The following is a 10,809-nucleotide window of genomic DNA, read 5'->3' as shown; positions in this document are numbered from 1 at the left end:
TATATAAATAGAATAAATATATAAATGAAATAAAAAATATATAAAAAAAAATATAAATAAAATAAATTTAGCAGCAGTACGAACCTGAGAATTGTGTGACAAAAATACTTCAAATAAGTAAAACTCAGATTAATTCTGCTGATTATATGGCAACTGTGTAAACTATAATTGATCATTTTTAGTATGTTTTTAATAAGTCCTATAGCAAAGGGAAAATTATCAGCAGTAAAAGTAATTTTAGGGATAAATCCTTGTCCCTTCTTGTATCTTAATTCAAAACTATTTAAAAAATGACAAAAATGTAATCTTATGCCCATTTCCCTGAAATCCAAAGTTTCTGTAAGCCATATTGTATCTTTACTTGTGTATCTCTGCAGTGAACTTTGGCAGGAAGGAGGAAAGGAATGTATTTGCTAATGGTTAAGAATGCTTTATTGTATTAGAAACCCTTCTTTGTATAATTTGCTCACTGTAAGGCAACTGTAATGAAGAGAAAATGGACCACTATAATAATCTGACAATCATATTTATCCATGAAAAGGGTTAGTTTCATATCAGATCCTATCTTCAGCTCTATGAAGCTGTGCTATGGTGGAAAGAATTCAAGCAATCAGAGAGAAATCTCCAGAACCCTATTTTTTTTTTTATTAGATATCTACCTAACAAGCAAAGTTCTGTGTAATTTTCCAGTTGCGTAGTCACAAATCTAATGAAGCAGTAGGATCACTGGAACCAAGGAACATTTTATTTTCTTCTATTTTTATAAACATGTAGGCAGGGCCAAGAAGAACAATGTATCATTTTAATCACCAGTCCAAAATTATCTGTAAATGAATACGTATCCGAGTAAAGATAGTCCTTACAATGTCAAAAACATGCTGATCTGAATCAAATCAACTGGTCTATCTTGTGTGTTTTTTCTTTGGCAGATGTTAAATGGAAGATAATTGAGAAAAGTACCAAAAAAATCTCTCCGCAAACTTCAAACCTCCACACTAACAGTCTTTCAGTCTGCACACAGGATAGTTTCTTCTTAGCTCAAGGTTGTTTTCACAAATTATTGAGTGGGCTCATATACTTCTCAGAATTTTTTTAAAATTTGCCATGGTCTGAGTTGCGTTGGGTTTGCCAGGAGCCAGACTCAGCAAGGACCACTCTGGGTGCTGCCCTTCACTGTCTCTTGGATGAAGTAAGCTTTCTAGAGCTCAAATTCACTTGTGAAGGGTGCTATAGTTGTTCTCTGCCTATCTGCCTACATGGGGTATCTAACCAAGTTAATCTACTGTGATGTCTCAGTCCTTGATCTATATGTCTGGGCACTTGCTGGAGTTGGATAATTCTACTTCATAACCAGGAAAAGAAGAAAGAACCAATAGCAGGACAGAGGAGTTTTCTAAATACCATTGTCTTTGTGTTTTTCTGATATTCCTGAAAATAATTGCTTTTTGATGTATTCTTTTTAATCAAAATAAGCAACAGATAAAAGAATCTGAACAAAAATAAGATAAAAGAATCTGAAGAGGAGCATTTCAGAGGCTTTCTTTCTCTTTTTTTTTTTTTTAAATTTCCAAAGCAGCACTTTTGCCTTCCTTGCCACTGCACTTGCAGAGTGTATAGCTGTCTACTAGGAGCTGATGGTGAGACTTTTCTTTTTCTGAGAGAAAAAAAAGAAAAAATAGATATTAGAGATTCTGAAGATGTTGGGGAATGATTCAAAAATAAGCAGAATTTGTGAATTTTTTTATATCAGAGTATATTCACTATCTATGGTCATTAGTTAAAGTACAACAGTTCTAGTTTTCCAGGAAAAGCGGTGAATGTCCAGATATGAATGAGTTAATTTTAAACCATTCCTCAGTTATGTAAATGAACAAAATGTAGTGCCACTTTCTATTCTTATTACAATTGTGAGACTGTCACTATAATTGATTAATTTTGTGCCATTCTTTCCCAGTGATCTCTTTGTCACAAGAATGAGCTATCACAGAATTTTAATGCTTAGTACATTTTAGTTTTCATAATGTATTCTGATTCTCATTCTAGTGACAAAGGTTGGCACAAAATCAGACCATATTCATAACAAAGGCTGCAAAAATAAAGCAGGAAACTGTATAGAATCCATCTTCATGACAATCTCAGAACAATGAGAACAGAAATATCACAAAACAAAGCTCTTTGTTCTTGTGGCAGTCTTAGTATTGTAATATCACAATACTCCAAAATGCATTTCTGAATCTTTTGGATTAGATGTATTAAACTCATTTTGCAGTATGGATATCTTTCACAATATTTTAAAAGGGGACAGTGGGAAAAAAAATCAGTGTCAAAATGTGATTTGTTAGAAATAGTTATAGTTTAAAGGAAAATACTCTTTGGCTGCTCACTAACTCCTAAATCCACCACTGAGTTACTGGGAAGATGGACTGGGGGCAAGCAGGAAGGAAGGAAAAACCAATGGTTCCTTTTCATAGAACCTTTACACCACAAACTAATTACTTCTTTGTGGCCCTAATTTTAATACAATTATTTGATATACTGCTAACATGGCAAAACTGTATCAAATACAAGAAACGTTCAGTAAGTTAGAAATAATTGCCATTTACTGAAATTGTGGGTTGCGTTGTTATGAATTATGTGTATTCTCCTTGTTCTGCTCCTGGAAGGAGCATGAGCCAAGAACCAATGGTGAATTTATTTTTGGTTCTCTAGGGTAAACAAAGGTATGTTTTTTAACATCAAACTCATTGATTGCACACAATCTCTACATTTGTCTATCCTTCTGTCTAATGTTAGTTTTAGCACCCCAATTTTTCAAATTCTCTGTTCGAATGAGAACTATTATTAATATACAAAGTGATAGGTAAACAGGCCTGGCTATGTTGTACTTTGTTGTAAGCAGAAATAAAAACAACCTCTTCAAGAACTTGGTGGACAGATAATTGGATGGTTAAAATATTTTCTGATTTAACAATGAAATGATAATCATGAATGTTTTAGTTTAAAGTTCAGTCCGTATTTCTAATTTGAAGAGTTTACATATTTGGTTGTGAGATCACACTTCACATACATCTCAAAGTTTTATTTTATATTATTTTATATATATATTTCTGCAATGCAAGATGAATAGGATGGAATACCAGGTACTTACAGTAATATTTCTTAACTTTTAGTGTACTACAATGCAGCTTCAGAAAGATCACTAAAACATTTATGCATATATGGGATGTTTCCTGTCACCTGTACTACACTACTGCACAGTGAGGCTTGGTGCATATTTAAATATTGCAGACAGGAAGCTAAGAAGGTGTAATAGGAAAATAGTCCATGTTTAGCTTTTATATTCTAACCTTTGTCTAGCTAGATGTGCTTTTGGTTTGACATGACAGGGCTTCTCTAATGACAGCTAAATACCAAGAAGAATACAGTCTTTAAGAAGAATAATATAAAACCATAAAGAAGTATTTCTTGTTATTTCCTGTTTCCGCTGCACTACAATTCCAATAGGTAGTACAGTACAAGTAATACTTGCCTAGCTCTGCCCAGGTTTGTACATTTGTGATACCATTGCTTTTCAACATTGAGAGAAGGTTAGTGAAAAAATATCACTTGTTCAGACTCTGGAGAGAGATCTCTTCTTCATGGGATCAAGATTAAATGAAATGACTTATTTAGCTCTCTGAACTCATAAGCGTGTGACCATCTATTGCCCTGGGAGCTGATGAGCACCCCAGGAGGGAAATGAAGAGGTCTTGCTTACAGGAATAATTTTTTTAGACCACAATTTCAGTATACAAAAAGAGAAGCTGGGTCTATTATTAAGCCAGTAAATTTTAAAGCTCAGCTCTCAAACATTGATGACCAAGAACTATGCTTACATGTGTAGATGACCAAGTGCTATTTAGGCATTTTTAGCATTCATTATCCATCTGGGAGTGAAGGCTGAACACATCCTCCAAAAGGAAGCAGCAGAATCTTACCTGTAAACAGACAAATACACAATGATTCTGGACTTAAATTAGTGGGAATCAAGTCTGTTACTATCCCAATTGAAATGGTCTCAGAAACAAAAAGTAAAGATCAGCAATTTCATAATCTGTAAGCTATGTATGGACTTCCTGGAATTAACTCTTTACAACATTTGTCTGCATGTTTTTGTCTCTTAGGGACATTCCTTTAAATATTCAGAGAAAGCTGTGTAGTTGTCTATGAATCTGTTTAGTTCACATACTAGATTTTTCAAAACATTTATTAATACTTGCCAACCTCATCCCCATTATATTAAGAAAAAAGCAATTTGTCTGGAGGAGGAGTGCCTATATTGTTGTTAGCAAGACCTGTTGGTACATATTGCATACTCCCTTTTTGCATGTCTGGGTCTGTCCAATCAAAGGAAACAGGGCTATAGGAGGAGAGAGGAAATAATTTGTGGCCCTTCACAGTATTCAGTAAGCAAGATATGCCCCTAGATGCAGGAATTGGGAAGTGCCTTCTGGTCCTACAGATTAGGTTTGTACACTGGATATACATTAACGCTGCTAATGGAGTGAAGTATTCCCTTGAAATAATGTTCCCTGGGACATGCTTTCATAACCTTCCTGTGATACATGATACTGTAATACAGGAGTCCATTTGGTGAGTTTTGAACTATCCTTGCTAAGTGTTACTGTTCATTGATAAGGAAAGCATCAGGCTTTCTCCTGTGGCGTTAGGCATATGTTTTCCCTGACCATGACTGATTTGGGTGTCCACCAAAAGATTCCTGAAGATGGGCACTGTCCCGGCATCTCAGCAGTGGCTACCTTCTTTCCTCCTTCAGCAGTTGAATCTCCAGAGTTACCAACAACTTGTCAGAAAACTGAAAGCACCAGGGAGAAATAAAACTACTCTGGTATCGAGGCTCAAACTTCCACTAGTGGATATCTAGGCAGTGTTGTTGGGGAGGTACTGTCCTCCTAGACCACTGCTGTCTGTGCTGCTGCATGGACTGAGGTGAGCTCAGCTCCCCAGGGGGATGGAGGAGGGATGAGTGAGACCTGGCCAGAGACCTACCACCATCTGATCTTCCCTAGCCCCAGAAGAGGGATTTGTACATCCCAGGCAGGAAGCTCAGTCCCAGTCTGAGAGAGTGAAGCCACACAAGTACATCCTTTCTGCAACAGACAGGACAACTGGCCAAGTGGCTTCCAGCAGGAACTCAGTCTGGTGGCCCAAGAGCTCTCCAAGAGCAGAGACCCGGCACAGCCAGCAGCATCTCTCTTGCTGACACTGCCTGCTTCAGCAACTCCAACTCTCCAGGACCTCTGTCCTGGCCACCTGGGGATGGGCACACCAAGCTGGTTTTAAGTGATTGTATCCAGTGTTGTGAGTGTGGGTGTCGTGAGGATTTTACCCTGCATTTGGCAAATTTTGCTTCTCTGCTTCAATCAGAACTAAAACCCTTAGACAAACTAAAGTGAAAGTGTTTGTATCAGACTAGTTAACCCCTTGGGTGACAACTGCAGGAGGATGGTCAGTTTGTTATTCCCTGTTTGTGCTCCGTGCCCCTCCAGACCTTGGGTGTGTGTGATCCGTCCTCCTTGTGCTCAACGATTTGTGGTCTCACCATGAATAGTAATGGGATGCAAAATATGCTAATGGCGTGAGAGCTCCAAATCATTACCGTAGTGAGTGCCCTATTAAAACCAATGGCAAATTAACATTCAAATTTGTCCCCAGGTAAACCAAAGGGAAGTACTGCCAGGGATCACATTTGTGTAGCTGCAAGCAGGCTCAAGAATGAGGATCAATTCTACAGCCCACACTGTTCTGTACATTTAGGGAGAAGAGTCAGTTTTGGCGCTCTGAGTAAGATTCTCCCAAGTGCAAGTGAAGGGAGAAGAGAACCATATCTGAAAGCAAGCAAGCAACCCATTTCTGTGTTTTTGTTTGTTTGTTTTTACAAACAACTGTGACATACTCTGTGTATATATTTTACAAACTATAAGAATATAGGATTGCTTTACGAAATTGCAATTTTCAAACCCTATTCTGAGAAACTTTAGAAGTTCTGTGCCAGCAATACTCTATCTTCTTCACTTTTTTTTTCCTTCTTTTTTTTTTTTTCCCCTGGGGAATCAAATCAATGGGATCAGTTGAAAAATCTCTTTAGCAGTCTCAGTGTCGATGGTGTTTCCTCTGCATGCTCTAGAAAGGAATTTCTGGGAGAAATCAATTGACTAGGAGGTACTGTTTGTGTGCCTTGAACATGGCTAGTTACGATTTTTGAGTAAGGACTGATAGTACTGGTATCCATTACAACAAGGTTTTGATCAGTTGCTGTTTCTCAAAGCTCAACTTCAGCATTTCTAATGTCACCATCTAACATCCTTGTTGTGGTAGTAAAACTATAATTTTTGGCAGCAATTGCAGTTTCCTTACTGACTTTCTAAATATCTCCACATTCTGTCATTCCCAGCAAATAAGATGGAGGCTCATTTTCCTTCTCATTTATCTGAGTTCTGCCCATCCAAGTAATGCTGCTGTCAAATTCAATACTTTCTAACTCTTTATCGCTATCACTATCAATTGTAATCACAACTGGATAAGAATGTGCCGAGTTACTTGTGTGATCTTTCTGATGTTTATTCTTACAATTTTCCTTTTTCTTTTTATAATGTGTCATTGTCTCCACACTTGGACTCCTAGTTTCTTCTTTTCATTTTCTTATACTTTGTCTCGCTACTTGCTTGACTATCTGAAACACTATCTCCATTTTTGTAGCAGCTGCTGAATTTTGATAAAGTTTTCTTGTGGTCATTTCCTTTCTCTAGAATTGTGGTATCCTTGACAGCATTGTCCAAGTTGTGAGTTTTGTACTTTCTTTCTCCAACAGGCTTTTCACTTTTAATTCTCTCAGTACTTCCAGAGAATGTCCTTGACACATTACTTGATTCACTCCTTGATTTGCAGCTTTCATAATAACAATAGTGTCTCTCATAGAGTCCTTTCCTATAATTTCAGTAAAAGACTGTATACTGTATTCTGGACTAGTAACTTGCCTTGAATAGTGCACATTAGACTGAGTCCTCCTCCTGCAGGAGGTTTCATAGACATCTTCAACCATGTTTTGACTTTAAAAAGCAGAACCTCCTGGTATCTACTTTAGCTATTGTCTCTCATATAATAATGATGATTGTCTGTGCTTCTTGATCTTCTTTTGCCAGGGCCTTTGCTGCATGCTCATGATCTACTTACTTCTCTGGATGTAGTGGTTTCATGATTTAGAGATCCTCTCTGGCTTTCTTGAGAGGTGCTGGTGTCATGAGTTCTCAATATCCTCTTCTTTTGTTCCTGTGTATACTACTATCTCTGTTTCTTGGTCAACTGCTTTTAAATTAATCTTTGCCATGATGCTCCTTCCTAGTCCTATGATCATGACTGCCTTGACTGTGCTGTGAACAGGATTGTGGATTCACGGACTTTCTTTTTCTGCATAATCTGTGATTGCAAGGAAAGCATATTGTGTCACTTCCTGAAGAGGGGCTCCAGATCAAGTCCTGTGATATAGATCTTTTACTTTTCATTTGTTCTTATCACATTTCTTCTTGACTGCATGGGATGAGCAACTCTTAAACCTTCCTACATTCTCTGAGTGTACAGAGAAGTATGGCAAAGAACTTCTGCTTGGTTAACTGTCACTACAACTGTGAAACCAAGTTGGCTGCAGTTTCTTCATGTCTTCTCTTTTCTCTTCTCTGACTGACTCCTCGGTGTCCAGAGACAGCTCAACTGGTTTTAGTGTCCTCTCAGCTAATGACTTAACATATCCAAGAAGAATACAATTGTCCAAAGAACAGTCATTGTCAGCATTAGCCTGTAACTGAGTTTATTGTTCAGTTCTTTTCACAGCAAACTCCTCACTAGAACTTTCTGAAACCTCTAGAGGAAATTTTATTATTGCATGAACCTCTGTCTTGAAATGGAACATCATAGCCCTGGAGTTTCATCACCCAAGGGGGATTGATCAGTACCAGTCACAGATGAACTGTGATGTAGTTCTTGAGAATCTACTTCATATGGAGATATTGTAAAAATTGATGAGTCTGAACACTTCTCTTCGTCATACAACGGAGCAGAGAAGTCATGTTTGGTATGCTGATCATACACTTCTAAGTTAAAAGGAGATAGGGCAAGATTGACAAATTAAGCTGAAGTATGGTGTTCCGATGTTAGGATATTGTATTATGGTATGGAAATCTCCAGCCATCAGGGCTGTTAAAAGAGACATTTTCTGAAGGTCTGAGTATGTGCTCCTTAAAGTAATCTTAATCATGAATTCTGTGAAAAACAGAACAGAAAGACTGCTTGCAGAGCAGGTGTTCTGCTTTGGTTTTTGGCAACTCCAGGACAAAACAGAAACAGAACCTGTGGAAGCAGTGATCTAGATAGCCAACATTGTCAAATCTGTGCAAGCAGGCGGGGCTTTAGGATCAGGAGATACTAGTTTAGAGTCACCAGATGTACTGGTTTTGGCTGGGATAGATTTAAATTTCTTCATAGTAGCTTGTATGATGCTATGTTTGGATTTGTGATTAAAACAGTGCTAATAACACCGGGACATTTTAGTTATTGCTGAACAGTACTCAGACAGCCTCAAGATCTTTTCTGCATCTCGGACTGCCCTACCAGCGAGTAGGCTGGGTGTGCACAAGAAGCTGGGAGGGGACAGAGCTGGGACAGCTGATCCCAACTGACCAAAGGGATATTCTATGCCGTATGACATAATACTCAACAATAAAAGCTGTGAGAAGAAGAAGGAAGTGGGAGATGTTTGGAGTTATGGCATTTATATTCCCAAGTAACTGTTGCACATGGTGGAGTCCTGTTTTCCTGGAGATGGCTAAACACTTGCCTGTTAATGGGAAGTAGTGAATGAGTTCCTTATTTTGCTTTGCTTACCCATGCAACTTTTGCTTTGTTTATTAAACTATCTTTGTCTCAACTAATGAGTTTTCTCACTTTTACCCTTGCAATTCTTTCCCCCATCCCACTGCGGCGAGTGCGCAAGCAACTGTGTGGTATTAGGCAACATATTTAAGGTTAAATATATTTAAGGTATTTAGGGTTAAACCACAACAATCATAGAATCATGGAGTGGTTTGGGTTGGAAGGGACCTTAAAGATTGTCTAGTTATAATCCCCATGCCATGGCCAGGGACACCTTCCACTAGATGAGGTTACTCAAAACCTCGTCCAACCTGACCTTGAACACTTCCAGGGAGGGGGCATCCACAACTTCTGTAGATAACTTGTTCCAGTGTCTCACCACCTTCACTGTAAAGAATTTCTTCCTAATACCTGATATAAATCTTCCCTCTTCTAGTTTAAAACCATTACCCCTCATCCTATCACTACACTCCCTGATAAAAGGTCCCTTCCCATCTTTCCTTCAGGCCCCTTTTAAAAACAAGAAGGCTTCTATAAGGTCTCCTCAGAGTCTCTTCCCTAGGTTTAGCAACCCCAACTCCCTTAGGTTGTCATCATAGCAGAGGTGCTCCCGCCCCCTGATCATCTTCATGGCCCTCCTCTGGGATGCTCTCCTCCAATCTGTTGGCATCTGGTGCAAGTTACTTGTGCTAGCTTAGGGCAAAATGTTGCTATTCGCTGCAAATCTCCTTAGCTGCTGAGATCATGTTCTAAAAAAGAAAGAGACAGAAAGATCATTACTCTTCCAGAGAGAAAAAAAATGTTGAAGTCCAGACAAAGAAACCCATAACCGCTGTCTTTAAGGTTAAAAAAGCCAGCTTTAGCCAGCACTGAGAAAACATGAAAAAAGGGACAACACAACACTAACTACTTCGCTTGATTTCTCTGCAGAACACTTGAGAAGTGTAGGTGGCATGGATAACTTTCATCCCAACACAGAAAAGAATGACTCTGAAAAATATCCAAGCTTAGGAACTACTTCTCTAGAAAACCTAATCTCCAATGAAGTAATCTCATCTTCCTTCAACAACAAAGGCAGAGCTCTCTTTTCTCCTCAAGTGGAGGTCCTCATTTACAGCACCACCTCTTTCAGGGGGATGTAGGAGTCTGTAGGATCATGTATTCACGAGAGTCCTAAATCAACTGTTCCTCTACAAATGCAGTCATGACGAAAATACGCAACTGACACCTCCTGCCCTCCCAAGCACTTGCCTTCTTTCCACCCTTAGAAGTCTAGCCTGGATGCAGGTGTTTGTTCTTTCTGACTTCTAAAGGACCTCTTTTTTGCTTTTCAGTTCTACATTCCTCTTTTCCTACTGATACTGCTTCTCCACTGTCCTTTTTTCTCTCTCAAGGTTCAGAAGCTGTTCCCTTGCTGCAGACTCTCTGCAAAAGCTGTTCAGGGATAAAGCACATGAGATACTACCTGGAAGTGGATCTTCCGGGCAGTTCTCCTGGCAGCCAGCATGCTGTAGCTTCTGCTTCGTGGTGCTTCTGTACTGCTCAAACAGTATCACAGAATAAGAATGTATCTCCATAGAATAAGATGTACTGAAAATTAACATGAAAAGCAACGGAAGGAAATAGTGGGGCTTATGGTCAGAGGACAGACAACAGTCTGATCTAGTGACTTTGGAAGCACTGGCAGAACCAGATACATGACATTGCTAGGGGTGCTCCTCCACGAAGATCATTACCCTGTAACATCACAGCAAGCTATGAGTTCTGCTGGCTCCAGGGTCAATTGCTACTAGTATATAACATGCTGTGACTTACTCAATCTGTACATGCAATAAGTAATTTTTAAACCAGTCAATCAATTACAGGTCTCTGTTTCACATTAAA

At 38.7% G+C, this 10,809-nt stretch overlaps 1 pseudogene; it reads right to left on the bottom strand.

Annotated features, from left to right (window-relative positions):
- Window positions 1-6,127: 6,127 nt before the first annotated feature.
- On the bottom strand, window positions 6,128-8,181 carry LOC104166944 (annotated as a pseudogene).
- Between the last annotated feature and the right edge of the window lie 2,628 nt (window positions 8,182-10,809).

Source organism: Cariama cristata, unplaced genomic scaffold, assembly GCF_000690535.1.
Source record: "Cariama cristata isolate BGI_N322 unplaced genomic scaffold, ASM69053v1 scaffold12649, whole genome shotgun sequence".
NCBI lineage: Eukaryota > Metazoa > Chordata > Aves > Cariamiformes > Cariamidae > Cariama > Cariama cristata.
Note: the sequence above shows the minus strand (reverse complement) of the source record. Positions and strands in the feature narration are given on the sequence as shown.